Raw genomic sequence first — 15,772 nt, 5'->3', positions numbered from 1 at the left:
TTGACAATCTCATGCTCAGAACTGACACAGAAACTAAGAGAAGAAAAATATTTAACATTAGTCTTTACAAAAGGGTGCTGCTCCCCCCCCACCACAGTAAAACAGCTTTTGTAACCCCCATTACAAAGTGCTATTGTTTGTCCAGCCACCTTTCTGTGAATGAGGTCCAACTCATGACATGCTGCTGTATACCGATCTGGAGAGTCTCACTTACCAAAAGTGCAAAGCTGTGTTATAAACATACAAAGCAGATGGGCTTGACTGTGAATGCTAAGTAAACTGAGAATGGAAAAAAACAATTATTTGGGATACCTTACAGGAAGTGCGAAGGGCAAGACCGTAACTAGGGAAAAAAATGAGGCTATAAAAAGTGGCCTAACCCCCCCCCCCCCACACACACACAGGTTGAGTTTTTTTGTAGAAAATTTGTACCCGATTACACCTTCCCTTTGACAATTCTCACAAAAGGAAAAGCTCCTATCAAAGTGCAATGGTCTTCTGATGCAGACTCAGTATTTACTGAACGGAAAAGAATATAATATTCTAAATCAGAAATAATATAATATTCTAAATCAGAAATAGTAACTCCAAGATGTTATGTGATCCTATCTCACCTACACTCTGTACTGATGGGTTCGGAGCCGAGGCACGCTATACTATAGAGCGAAGTCTCTAATTGGCTGAGCTATTCTACATCCCAGGATGCACCACCACTACTTCCCCAGATCTCGTTTGCCGCTTGACAGCAATAGACGTGGTCTCGACTTGGCTGGGCTAAGTACTCTTTACTGACAAGTTTCTGTCAGAATTTCTCTAATTTTTCACCCAAAAGCTGTTTTAACAGCTACTTATCACTTGTTGAGTGTTTTGTTTGTGGAAAAAGTTGTGTGAATTTCTTGGCGTTAGGTTCCCGCTTTAACTGGTGGGGGTTCCCTCGCGCTCTACTTTGGGCCGCGTTCAGGCCTTGCTGTTAAAAATTGTTGTATTTTTTGTTTTGTGTGGTATTTGTTTCAAGGTCTCGTTTTAGTTAGAGGGGCCTTGCCCTCGCGCTCTGTTAGAGCATTGTTATAGTTCCCTTTGGTCGATCCTGCTTAAGTTAGAGGGATTTGGCTTGTGTGCTTAATTTTTGTCCCTAGTTGGTTTTTGGTTGCTTTCTAGGGATGTCGAAGGAACACAGACCTTCGGGTTTTAAAAAATGTACCAAGTGTGGGTACAAAATGTCGATAACGGATGATCACTCTCTGTGTGTTTATTGCTTAGGGCCTAAGCACCTTCAAGAGTCGTGTAGTGTATGCCACGTTTTTTCCTCCCGTGTCCTCCAAGAGAGGAAAACAAACTGATATTGAAAGGGATGATCTCCCCTTCCTTTGAGGAGGCTTTATCTTCTTCCCCCTCTCCCTCCAGGAAGAAGAAATCTTCGGCTCCGACCAGTCCATCGGAGCCGACAGCAAAGAAATCAAGGCAGGCTTCTCCATCGGCTCCACGGACTTCGGAGCCGAGGTCGGAACGGTCTGCCTCGGTGCCTCCAGCCTCGACTCCTCTGTCCTCGGAGCCGAGAGCTCGAGCATCGAGAGGTGGGTCACCTTCTTCGGCTCCAATGGTTTCGGAGCCGAGAAAGGTCGCACACTCAGACTCTTCAACCTCGGCGCCGAAGTCCCTGTCGGCTTCGAGGGAAATTGCTGTGCTGGTGGAATCTCCCTCGGCGCCGATAATACTTGAGACTATTCGGAGCCGGTCCCCCAGTCTTTTGGAACCGGCGAAGTCAACTCAGGCCCGATCGGTCTCTTCTCAGTCCTCAAGGATGTCCGATTCGGATATTGACAGGGTACTTCAAAGGCTGTTTCAGTCTCCAGTCTTTCAAAAGTTAGTATCGGCTCCAGCCCAGTCGTCTCCGGAGCCGATTGTCCACCCTGTTGTTTTGGTTCCTCCTCCAACAGCCTCGGCACTGTTAGAGTCAGTGCTGGTGGAGCCGGTGGAGGTTTTCGGGTCGGCTCCGACCCTTACTCCAACCCCGACCTTCGGGTCGGAGTTCGATACACGGACCTCCTCAGTCAGCCCCGGGGGTGACATTTCGGGTCCGATGCTTTCGGTACCGAGCCTCCCTCTCGGTGCTTCGGCTGCAGGAGTGCCTTCTACTGTTGTGGCCTCGGGGGTCGGACCGTCCCAGGACTCTGGGGGTCCGGCCTTCAGGGCCATGAGGAGTGCTTTAGCCAAATCTTCCTTGGCTACCTCCACCATCTCTCCGGCACCTTCCCTTGGCATGGAGACTTGTTCCTTTGTTGTCCCCCTGTCTCAGGACAGCGGAGCCCTGGAGCCTGAGGTCACCCCCATTGGGGATTCCTCCCTTCCTGGGGGTCCTTCCGAAGCTTCTTCGGAGGAACCTCCCAGGAAGAGACAGTGTAAGAGGAAGCATGTCGACTCACCTGATGAGTCTCTCACCTCAGACACCGACCTCGATGATGCGGAGGGGTCCCCCAAGTCGTCCTCGGACGATGTCTCCTTTGTGGACATCTTAGAAATCCTCAAACAACGAGGCGACTGGCAATCCAAACCCCCTTCCGCTGAGGAGTCGGTATTCCTCAAGGCCTTCGGGGTTCAGCCTTCCGCCTCCTGGGTGTCTCCGCCCTTCGATGAGCTCCTGGATTTGATCTCTCGAAGGGCGTGGGAGCACCTGGATTCTGTGGAACCGGTGCCAGCTCGCCCGAATAAATTTTTGTCAGCCCCCCCAGAAAAGGAATTCTTATCCAAAGGTGTGGCCGTAGATGCCCTGGTGGTGGCATCTGCTACCCAGCAAGATGTGGCAGAGGCTTCAACGTCCATCAACCCTCCTAATAAAGAGTCCAGGAGTAGGGATCGGTACGGGAAGCGCACCCTTACTTCAGCGGCCGTTACTTTAAGGTCTCTGAATTACCTTACGCACTTCACCAGACTTCAGAGGGATCTGGTCAAGGAGCTGTCAGATACCCTCTCTGGTAACCTACCTGAGCAGTTGGCCCAGACGGTTAGCTCTCAGTTGGCTACTCTATCATCGATATCGAACTCGTCCATGAGGCTCATATATGCGGCCGAAGGGGCTAGTAGAGCGGCGGGTACAGGTGTTGCTCTACGGAGACAAGCCTGGCTCCGCCTGTGTCATTTTGGGGAGGCCTTCAAGTCTTCCTTTGCCGACGCTCCCTTTGATGGGTCCTCATTGTTTGGACCCAAGGTAAAGGACACCTTGACCCGCTGTGAATAAGAGGGTAAGACTTTGACTGCTGTAGGGGCACGGTTTTCCACTCCCTTCCGGCCTTATCCCAAGGCTAGAAGAGGGGGGAAAATGTGGTTCCGCAAATCTCAGAAGACTTACCCCTCACAGCAGGATGATCCCCCTTCTAGAGGCAGAGGAGGGGGAAATTTTTCAGGAAGACGCCGTCCCAGAGGCGGCAGGGGCCCCCGCAACACTGGAGACCGCGAGTCCTTTTGTGGCTCCTCAACCTTCCAGCATCCCTGAAGGATTGCCCGACTGCGCCGCTCCGGAGCCAGTCGGGGGTCGTTTTTTGAGGCACCTAAAGGCCTGGGAGAATATCACCCAGGACCGATGGGTGCTCCGAATCATTGCCGGAGGTTACAACATCCCCTTTTCACAGCCCCCCCCACCATCCCGGAAAATCTCGGACCCACCACCCAGTCAATGGGATCACGCAGCCTTCGAAATTTCAAAGCTGCTTCAAAAAGGAGTCATCCAACTGGTCCCCGAAGACCAGACCGGATTAGGGACTTACTCAAGATTCTTTTGGGTGCCAAAAAAGACCGGGGACATGAGGCCCATCTTGGATCTCAGCAAGCTCAACCGTTCTGTCAAGAAGTCCAAGTTCCGGATGGTCACTTTACAATCCATTCTCCCGCTGCTGGAGAAAGGTGTTTGGATGTGCTCCATAGATCTCAAGGACGCCTATTATCACATCCTGATAGATCAGGCGTCCAGGAGACACTTGCGCTTCAGCCTGGGAGACAGTCATTTCCAGTTCTGTGCACTGCCCTTTGGTCTCACCACAGCCCTCAGGGTGTTCACCAAATGTTTGGCAGTAGTGACTGCTCACCTGAGAAGTCTAGGATTCCAGGTGTTTCCATATCTAGACGACTGGCTCCTAACTGCCACCTCCAGGCATCTACTCTTACAAAACCTAGCAGCCACTATTTCTCTAGGCGACTCCCTAGGAATCACCTTCAATTGGGCAAAGTCCGTGTTGCTGCCATCTCAGCGCATACGGTTTATTGGAGTAGAGATAGACTCAAAGCAAATGCGGGTCTATCTTCCTACAGAGAGGATAGAAACATTACAATCTCAAGTCCGAGCATTGCTCTTCAAGCACAGAGCCCCAGCAAGGATGGTCCTACAACTGTTGGGTTCCATGTCGGCTACCGTTCTCCTAGTTCCCTTAGCAAGATTGCACATGAGGATTCTCCAGTGGCTCCTGTCAGTCCAGTGGTCGTATCAGGATCTCCCTCTCAGTCACCTCATTATGATCACGGAGATGTGCAAACAGGACCTCCGTTGGTGACTTCTTTCCTCCAACCTGGATCAGGGGCGACCCTTCGTTCCTCCACCTCCAGTGGCCACTTTGACTACGGACACCTCCCAGACGGGGTGGGGGGGACATTACCTGGGCAGGTCAGTCCAAGGCAAGTGGCACCCCGACGAGAGTTCCCTACACATCAACATACTGGAAATGAGGGCGGTGCTTCTATCGCTACAAGCACTACACAGTTACCTCCCCCAGGGCATGACTGCCGTTCAGTCCGACAACATGTCAGTGGTCTGGTACCTGAACAAGCAGGGAGGGACCAGGTCCTACCCCCTTTGCAGAGAGGCCATGAAAGTATGGGATTGGGCTATTGCAACCAACCGTTTCTTGGTAGCAACACACATTCCGGGGAGATCCAATGTGATAGCCGACAGACTGAGCAGAACTCTTCTCTCCCCGCACGAGTGGTCTCTGAACGACAGAGTGGCAACTCAGATCTTCAGAAGATGGGGAACTCCTTGTTGCGACCTCTTTGCAACTCCTCTCAACACGAAATGTCTACAGTTCTTCTCTCTCACCCCAGTTCCGGGGGGGTTTCCCAAGGACGCCCTAGTCCAACCTTGGCCCACCGGCCTACTGTATGCCTTTCCACCGGTTCCCCTTCTTCCCAAGGTGATCCAGAAGGCGATTCACTTGCAGTGCAAGATGATTTTAGTTGCCCCATACTGGCCTCGTCAAGTCTGGCTGCCCTTTCTTCGGAAATACGCGCTGGACGGTCCATGGTTCTTGGACCAGGTTCCAGATCTCTTGATCCACCAGTCGGGACAGCTTCATCAGTCCCTTCACTCATTGAGGTTAACAGCTTGGCTCCTCCACTTCCGACCATAGTCAGGAACCAGGTTTTGGACTTGGAAGTCATACATATCTTGTCCTCGGCCCACAAGAATTCCACTAAAAAAATGTATAACAGCAAATGGAAGAGATTCGCCATTTGGGCCCAACTCCGGGGATTGGATCCCATTACTGCCCCGGTGTCTGAAGTTTTAAAATTTTTAGCTTCCTTATTTAATCAAGGTTCTTCGGTCTCTACCATCAAAGTTCAATTAGTAGCTATTTCTAATTTTCATGAAAGTATAAACCCACCTTTGATGAGCAATAAGTTGTGTAAAGCCTTCATGAAAGGTGCTGGGCTGCTACGACCTCCGATTTCTCATCCAGCTCCACCGTGGGATCTTAATTTCGTATTAGGTGCTTTGACCTCTTCCCCCTTCGAACCGGCAGCAACTTGTGACTTGAAATTTCTTTTTTGGAAGACTGCCTTTTTGGTGGCAATTACATCAGCCAGAAGAGTTTCGGAACTTCAAGCCCTGTGTGTCAAACCGCTGTACCTGGTTTTTCATAAGGATAGAGTATCCCTCAGGCCTAATCCATCCTTTGTTCCCAAAGTTTGTTCTAGTTTTTGTCTTCAACAGTCATTGGAACTCCCAGTTTTCTTCCCAAACTACTCAGACAGAGCGGAATACATCTTCCATTCATTGGATGTTCACATGCAGTTGCGTTTCTACTTAGATAGGACGCACCAAACACGGAAAACAGATCAGTTGTTTGTGTCCTTTTTGGACAATAAATTGGGCAAAGCCGTCACGACGGTCACCATTGCCAAGTGGATCAGAGACTGTATCAGTCATACTTATCTTCTTTCTAATAGAGAGCTTACAGCCACTGTGAAAGCTCATTCTACAAGAGCTATGGCTACTTCGACAGCCTTTCATTCCAAGCTTGCCATTAGTGACATTTGTGCTGTGGCTACCTGGTCTTCTCCTCACACCTTCATTTCTCATTACAAATTGGATGTGGCATCTCGGGGGCGAGCTTCCTTCGGTTCCACAGTTCTCAGGAGTGTTTTCCAGTGAGCCACCCAGGAATCAGGTGCTAGGGACGCTGTCCCATCAGTACAGAATGTAGGCGAGATAGGATCACATAACATCTTTTAGTTATGTACTTACCATAACTTTAGATGTTTGGGATCCATCTCGCCTACATTCCTAATACCCACCCTCCTTCCCCCTGCCTTGGAGATCAGAAGAGACCGGACAGTTCGGTTTAGCCGTTTCATCTTGAAACACCTGGCAATGTTATTTCAACTGTCTATGACTGTGTGCGGACAAACAAGATCTGGGGAAGTAGTGGTGGTGCATCCTGGGATGTAGAATAGCTCAGTCAATTAGAGACTTCGCTCTATAGTATAGCGTGCCGAGTCGGAGCCGAGGATCGGCTCCGAACCCATCAGTACAGAATGTAGGCGAGATGGATCCCAAACATCTAAAGTTATGGTAAGTACATAACTAAAAGTTTTACTACAGAATTTACCCTAGATACTGATACAACAGATGTTGGCTTGGAGGTGTATTATCCCAAGATAATCAAGCTCAGGAGCACACTGTCTCCTACACAAGTCAAAATTTCACTTAGCCATTGAAAGGGAGTACTTGGGTGCAGGGTTGCCAGATGTCCCTATTTGAGAGGGACTGTCCTGGGATCAGCAGACCAATCTCAAGTCCCACACTGCTGGTTAAAATCCCAGCGAAACAGCCTCCACTTGTTTTATTTTTTATTGGCCCGTATGCCGGTATAAGGGCCAATCAAAAATCGTAAAACGGTGCTACTTCTGTCTAATACAGAACTGCATGACGTTCCTTATTAAATCTTTTTTATTGTCTTCACTAAGTAGTGAAGGACCTTTTTTTTGTCCCTACCTGTCCCTTTACAAATCTGGCAACCCTGGGTGTACAGTAGATGATCTGCTCTTTAAATAGCTATCTGTTAGGTAGGTCCTATAACCTAGTCATTTATGATGCTCCACTACAATCATTAAATAAGCAATAGGAAAATTACACTAAAATTACTGCACAGGGCAACAGTGGTCCCGCCAGTTGTTCCAGTATATTGTTACCTACAGGCTTGAACTAGCTAATAGGATTGCTGATGGGTCGTAAGTCTTACAGCCTACCGATGTGTCAAAACTGATGTTTTTCTTTTGGGAGGGGGGAGAGTTTTGACTTGTAGCTTTAAATGTGTGTTGTATCTTTAAAGTCGCATACAAATTATTCAGTTAATTAAGTGTATGCAGCCAGAATAATACAAAGTTAATTGCTAAATGAGGTTTATATGAAAAGCTGTTGCCTGAAAGCAGAAAGAGAGGAAAAGGATTCCACAGTAGCAGGTTCATCATGGCTCATAGCAGAGACTCTGCCTGAAGAGTCATGCTCTCAGAAGTTGGACCTTATTATTGATGTGACCTGAAGGAAGTTCAGGCAGACTTTTTTTGGAGCTGGACTAAAGGACTAGTCACGGTCTGCAGCAAAGTCTTTTTATGTGATAGATTGTTGCAGAAACTGTTTTGGGTGACTGAACCTTTAGAAAACATAATTGATGGAGTTACCTCTAGAAGTGCAAATCTTGCACTAAAGTACTGTAAATACTGTACAATAATTAAGCAAAGGACAGTACATTATCTTTTTGTTCTTATGCTAAACCAAACTGTTTTTTTTTTTTTTTTACTTTGGACCATCACTGTGTTAAGACTTACTATATATGCACATACATAAAGATATGCAGTTATAAATACATACATAAAGATATGCAGCTATAAATACATTTCTCTCTATGTATATATGTGTGTGTGTGTGTGTGTGTGTGTGTGTGTGTGTGTGTGTGTATATAAATATGTAAATCTCAAAATAAGCACTATTTTCATTCTAAAGCCCTGCACTTGCTCGTATAAGTAATCTCATAGGTAAACACTAATAAACTTAAGCACCACACCCTCTTATACTCCTTTTACGTACTTGCTCCCTATTGGTTCTTTCTGATCGGTCAATAAGTAGTTCCCTATATTATCCAGGCATGTCCAAAGGTCAGTTTCGGGTTTACTCTCCAGTCCAGCTGGTGAATCTGGGAATCTTGAGGCAATGTTACAACTGCCTTATGTATACAGACCACCCTCTCCTCCTCCCAACAAGCTCAAATATATGTGAGAGATGCAACTATATAGCCAAACTGGAGGCAGAGCTCTCTCAACCCAGTACTGGCACAGCCAATCAGGAGGAGAAGGTAACCACACACACCACAAATCCAGTCTCACATAGACCTATCGCATCAGCAAACCAAACACATAAACACACAAAAACATACTCGGAGGCTCTAAATAAAAATGTGCCTAAGCAGCAGAGACCTCCAAGGCAGACATCCAAGCAACCCCTACCACGAAACAATGCCCACGTAGCACATAGCTCACAAAGTCAGTGTGCCACACAGTCACAGCCCTTAAGGCTAAACAACACACCTAATACACTTGTAATAGGTGACTCTATTGTCAGACACACTGACATCCCACTCACCAGACTGAACAAGGAGAAGATCACTGTAAGCTGCCGGTCAGGTGCCAGGATCCGCCACATAACACAAGCACTCGGGTCACTCCAAAGTAAGTACAAATATGACTCCGTCATTGTCCATGCTGGTGTGAATGACCTGAGATGCACCTCCCTGGACTACATAAAAAGAGACATGGAGGAGCTCTCTGATCATGTAGCCCAGGCTGGTATGACCCTGACCTTGAGTAGTATCTTGCCCTCACCAAGAATGATGCCACAGTATAAAGACAAAATGATCAATTTTAACAATTGGCTAAAGTATTGGTGTCATTCAAAGGGGATCCAGTGCCTGTCAGCCTGGGATGACATGCTCGACAAGCCACGTTGCTTCGCTAGGGATGGCTTGCACCTGTCACCTCTGGGTTTTCGAATACTGGAAACAGGAACCAACAGCAGCAAGAAAATATAAAACAAACCACGAGAGCTGGATTTCAGGATACAAAGTTTTATTCCGGTACCTCGGCCCAATGGCCTTCAAAGGAATAAAAAACACTTCACCAGAGACCATATATATACTGGTGCTGCATATCAATTAAACAATTACATAATTACATAATTAAGTAATTAAGAAGAGATTCAGCACATACCATGTACGTAATGCTAGAATGAATAGTCCCATATTTGAACATTTTCATAATGTACATAATGGGTCAGTTGACTCATTATATTTTTGTGCTTTGGCTAAACCAAGTGTATATTCTGGAGGCAATTTTTTACAAAGTTTACTAAATTTAGAGAGTAGATTTATTCTGAAATATAGTACTTTGAAACCTCGAGGTTTAAATTTAGAAGTGAATTTAAATATTTAGTAGTTTTTTGATATACTATTTATTCTATTGTTAGTGGTTTCAAGAATTGTGTTTGTTTCTTTAATTCTTGGTATGTGCTGAATCTCTTCTTAATTACTTAATTATGTAATTATGTAATTGTTTAATTGATATGCAGCACAAGTATATATATGGTCTCTGGTGAAGTGTTTTTTATTCCTTTGAAGGCCATTGGGCCGAGGTACCGGAATAAAACTTTGTATCCTGAAATCCAGCTCTCGTGGTTTGTTTTATATTTTCGAATACTGGCAAAGGCTCTTGCCTCCCCCATAGTGCCTTTTTTAGCAAGGCTCAAAAGAAAACCCCACCTCCATAGACAACACAAAGAAAAAAAACTGAGGGTAATGCTGCTCAATGCCAGAAGTCTAAACCTCAAGATGCACGCACTCAAGACTTTCCTCAGTATGGAGAATATCGATATCTGTGCAGTAACAGAAACCTGGTTCAAGGCTCCCAAGAGCACCCCAACACTAACAGGTTATACTTCATACCATGCTTTTCGGCCCCAAAACTTGGACCGAACCACAAAAGGAGGGGGAGTATCCATATTTATCAAAGATACCCACACCTCCAGATTAGTGGCACTGCACAAAGCATCGGAGACCATCCATGTGCAACTAACAGTGGGCAAAACTGCCGTTCAGTTTGTAGCCTGCTACAGACCACCCTCCCAAACACAGGAACCCCACTCGGCTTTGTTGAGAACACTGGAGAATATGATGGTCCCTACAAACACCATTATATTGGGTGACTTCAACTACCTAAACATTGACTGGGAAAACTACTCAAGCCCAAACACCCTCGCCCAACGGTTCCTAGAATTTATAAACTCAAATGCTATGGAACAACTGGTCACCAATCCCACAAGAGGGGAAAACATATTGGATCTGGTCATCACCAACATGGGGTCTCAATGTTCCACACCAGAGGTATACCCCTCATTGGTAAGATTAGACCATAAACTAATCTCACTGGACATCCATATTCCGTCCCCATCCCCAGCCAAGGAAACCATGGTGAAGAACTTCTCAAAAGCAAACTTCACACTTCTCAAAACCAAGGTGGAATCTTTCAAAGCCCCCAGGCCAGTGGAAAATACGGCCCAAAACGCAGAATCCTTTACAAAAGCATTATATGGAAACCTACAGGAATGCATGGAGCATGCTATCCCAAATAAAACCAAGACTCACTCCTCCAAAGGCAGGAGACCTGTCTGGTGGACCCCGGCCATAAATAAGCTATACAACAGGAGAAAATTACTACATGATAGAGCAAAATCCCAAAAATGGAAGGTGTCTCTTATCAGTACTAGCAAGAAACTACGATCCCTCATAAAATCATCTAAGTCCAGCTTCGAAAGAAAAATTGCACAAGACACTATAAAGATCACAAGGCCTTCTTTAGTTATGTCAGGAACCTGGGAGGCAACTCCCAGATATGCTCTGAGTTAGTGCAAAATGACAAAAAATACACTGAACCCACAGACATTGCCAACATCCTGGCAGAAAGGTTCAGTGCAAACTTCTCCCCCCCTTCCCCCCCAAAAGAGCAAATGTCTATCCCAACAGAGTGCAGCCTTCCTGAGATCACAGATGCACAGTTGAGAGCTGCCCTCTCCAAAGCAAAAAACACAGCATCAATGGGACCAGACAGTGTCCCGGGCTGCGTCTTACACAAGCTCCAACAAGAACTAAACCCTCATATAAGGTCACTGTTCAATCTCAGCCTTACTACAGAATATGTACCCAAGGAATAGCGTACAGTAACAGTGGTCCCGCTCCACAAAGGTGGTGCCACAACGGACCCCGGAAACTATCGCTCTATAAGCCTGACTAGCCGGATCTGCAAAGCTATGGAGCGGATCATCATGGAAATCATAAACAAAGACATTGGGAACCTCCAGACACTGGATCCTACCCAATTTGGCTTTGTTAAGGGCAGATCTTGCCTCTTGAACCTGGACAACTTCTTTGAAACAGTTACCAAAGCCATAGACAAAGGGAAGGTAGTCCACACAGCCTACCTGGACCTCGCAAAAGCCTTCGACACAATACCCCACTCGGGCATCATAAATAAGCTCACCAGCTTAAATATCAACCCCTATGTCAAAAGATGGGCTGCAAATTGGCTCAGGGATAGAACCCACATGGTCAGAATAGCAGGTGCCAAGTCAGACTCCAAACCAGTTACACGTGGCATCCCACAAGGCTCAGTCCTGGGACCTCTCTTGTTCGGTATATATTTCTCCGAGTGGACTATGGTTGACCAAGTTCGCAGATGACTGCAAACTGGGTGCCATAATCGACTCTCCGGCTGACACAAGCATCCTCCAAAAGGGTCTCACAGAGACGGATTACTGGTGCCAGAGCCACGGCCTAAAACTAAATGCCAAAAAGTGCATAGTCATTTCCTTTGGGAAAAACAAAGTGCCCACAAATTACCACATAGGTGGTAATCCATTAAGTACGGAAGAAGTAATTAGGGACTTGGGGACCCAAGTAGACAGCAATCTCTCCTTTGACAATCATGTTGCCAAAGCAGTTAGAAAGACCTTCTATATAGCCCACCTTATCACGAAAGGGTTCACATCTAGATCAAGAGAGGTCATTGTGCCCCTCTACTCATCACTTATCAGGCCCATAATTGAATACAATGCCCCATTTGGGATGTACCTTACCCGACACCTGCAGCAACTGGAAAGACCCCAAAAGTACCTCACCAAGAGGATCAAGGGACTCAAACAGATGCCCTATGCAGTTTGGCTAAAGAAACTCCAGCTCTACTCAGTTGCGTACAGCCTACTCAGAGGCGATCTGTGTCTGACGTATAAAGCCATGTCCAACCCAGAATTAATGGACATGCTTCACCTCAGGAAATCCAAATCCCTTAGAGCTACATGCTCCAGGGACTTGAACCTAAGCACAGAAATAAATAGGACATGCTGGAGGGACAGATTCATATCCCAGAGGCTCCCCTCACTCTGGAACAAAATCCCAATCCATGTGAGGCAGAGCCCCTCACTGACCCTCTTCAAGAGAAATCTTGACGAGTGGATGGGAGATTGTAAGTTTACCCCTGGGATCTCTTCTGTGTCCCTGCTTGACAGAGGTACAGTAAACTAACCTTAAAAGGGCTACCTTCTGTGACCTACTATACAGAGGCACAGTCAACTAATCTAAAAGGGTGGCGAAAGCCAAACACACTCTGGCTAGGCTTATAAATGCCCTAGGGCAGATAGCCTAGTATCAACCTATGAACATATATATATACATATATATAAAAATAAAAACACACACACACAAAGAGCTGCAGTGTGTAAAGTACTCCTTCTTTGGAATCATGTTTACCCTGCATTGGATCATCACGCTCTTCTGTACAATACAGTCTGACAAACCTTGACTGAAACTTTGGAAACTCTTTACTAGTGACCTGCCACTGCAGGGAATAGCTAATGGTGTACTCCCTTAGTCACTGTTCTTTCTTTGGTTCTTGGGACATCCATTGTCAGCTGAGATGAATTATTATAAGTTGATGTCTCTGCCAGAGGACATACACCTGGCAGTCAGTCCACAGCTTGCGACTCTCTGACTTTTCCTGGGAAGGACAGATGATCTAAGTCATCTAATTCTTTCCCCACTGCTTGACCTCTTACTCAACTCTTCAACTCATTCCTGTACTTGGGCTTCTGTAACATACCAGCATAATGGAAAAATCAGGTCAGAGAAGTTGCTAAAAGTAGCCTTTTTGAGAGGGATGCAAGGAAAGAGACAAACAACATCCATATATACATGCAAGAGAAATACTATAATAAAGGAAAGATCTACTACTACCACAAAGCTGAGCAGGTTCACATGTGCACATGCATAAAACAGATGAGGAGAAGCCATTCAGCCTGAATTCAATTCAGTTTTACAATGTACTTATCAGTTATGAAATTTGTGTTTACACAGTCCAGTAGTCCTGATATGAGGTTTGATATTACTTACTCATTAGTAACCAGGCAATGAAGCAGGAGCTGAAGAAATGTTATCAGTTCTCAAGTGAAGTTCTGGCTGTGCAGTATAGCAAGCACCTTGTACACACAAGCTCTGTTGCTCAACCTCCTGCTTTTGCCAACAGTGCATGAAAAATCCAGGTCAACATTTTTGCATAAATAATAAAACTACATTTTATGGAGTCAGATTATTTGGTTGTTGTGTATGTAGGGTCTCTGGGACAGCAGCAATCATACTGCTGTGATCTAGTAGTACCTTCCTGTTACATTCTCAGCATATATGCCAATGTATTGGCCTTACAGAATGCAGAATGGCCACTTCTTCCACAGGCTCTCCTTTATTCATAACTTTTCTTTTCTATTCAGGGCAGGTACACTTTCTTGGCGGAATCCATCAAACTCAAAGTCCAAAGACAGTAACAAAAAACTAATTTTGAAGACGTTTTGCTGCTGAAAAGATGACTGAAATTCGGTACTTTTCCGTTATCGGGGCAACACTCTAAATATGGTCTCTGAACTCCCATTTTCATGTCTTCTAGGTGTTAATGTCAACATGTGTGTATAGAATGTAGAAGTCTTCTCTAAATATTATCCATTTAGCACGTTTTTACAGTGACTCCTTAAAGACAGGAAAATATACTGCATTCGAACCTTAGCAACCACATCTTAAGTGTTGCTCCAGTATCAGAAAACCTGAGAAGTAATGGATTTATTCGTTATTTGTACTACTGTAAGCCTATGAAAATCAACAATAGAAATTATTTCAGTACACTTATTTGGCATCTTTTACCTGCGAAGATGCCATTGGAATTACACAAACAGCTGATTTGTAGTGTTTTTTTTTTTTTTTTTTTTTTTTTAAGTAGCAGCTGCACATTTCAAAGGGTATCCCTGCCAATGGAATTAAGTGTTGTTAGGAAGTTCAAGTGGCAAGTTATTATGTACATAATAATTATAGCACAGGGGAAATTAAAGTAAAATTGTAATGTACAGTTACTCCAAACTTAAAGAAAGAATGCATACCACATTTTAAAAATTATGAATGTCATCCACTTTCGAACACGGAGGTGCTGTCTGTGATTGCCAATCAGCTCATGAGTTGTGAACTGCAGGCAGGAGATTTACAGTACGACACTTTACAGGTACATAGTTCCTTTTAATTTCTTCTACGGCAAATATAATGATATTAGGACACTAGTACAAACAAAAAAACCTTACGTTAACCAGACATGCTGCATTTACTTTTCTTTTTTCATTTCTCTGTTTGTTACTTATCAGGGAAACACTTTCAACATGATTGGTCAGCCCCACCTGGGTATGACATCATTAGACTTGACCGCTCAACAAAAAAAAAGGGGAAGTGTAGCAATTCTCTATAAAACCCAGCTATAAATCTGAACCTTCCCCTAGTCAATAGTGCCGTAATAATTTGCTCTAAACTTCAAGTCAACAAAAGAAAAGCTATATACATAATTTGTATATATCTTCCCCCAGGAAATAACATTAATGCTCTTGAGAATATCCTCAGTTGGCTCTCCACTAATCTCCTACAAGAAACATTAATCTTAGGTGACCTAAATATTAATTGGAATTCCTGTAACAATTCAAACCCCACCTCCCACATAAACCTACATGGCTTCTCAACTAATTACCTGCCCTACCAGAACTAATAAAATCAATAACAAGGATACCACTTTAGACTGGATACTTACTAACACCCCCCAACAAACCTATAAAACTGGCTCCCTTCCAGACGATCTAAGTGACCACTCTTTAACATATATTATTAGGCATAAAACCAATCTAATTTTTCCAAACACAGTCAGAACATTACGTTCTAAAAAGCAATTTAACTCAGAATCCTTTCTGACAGAACTGAGACAATGTAACTGGTCTCCTCTAAAATTTCTTCCTCTTAATGATGCAGTACAGTACTTCAATTCCACATTCTTTGCTATTCTTGACCAGCACGCACCAATACGTACTATCAGAACCAAAGCCAAACCAGCC

Source organism: Protopterus annectens, chromosome 12.part0, assembly GCF_019279795.1.
Source record: "Protopterus annectens isolate FY-2018-M chromosome 12.part0, PAN1.0, whole genome shotgun sequence".
NCBI lineage: Eukaryota > Metazoa > Chordata > Ceratodontiformes > Protopteridae > Protopterus > Protopterus annectens.
This window is presented reverse-complemented; position numbering follows the sequence as displayed.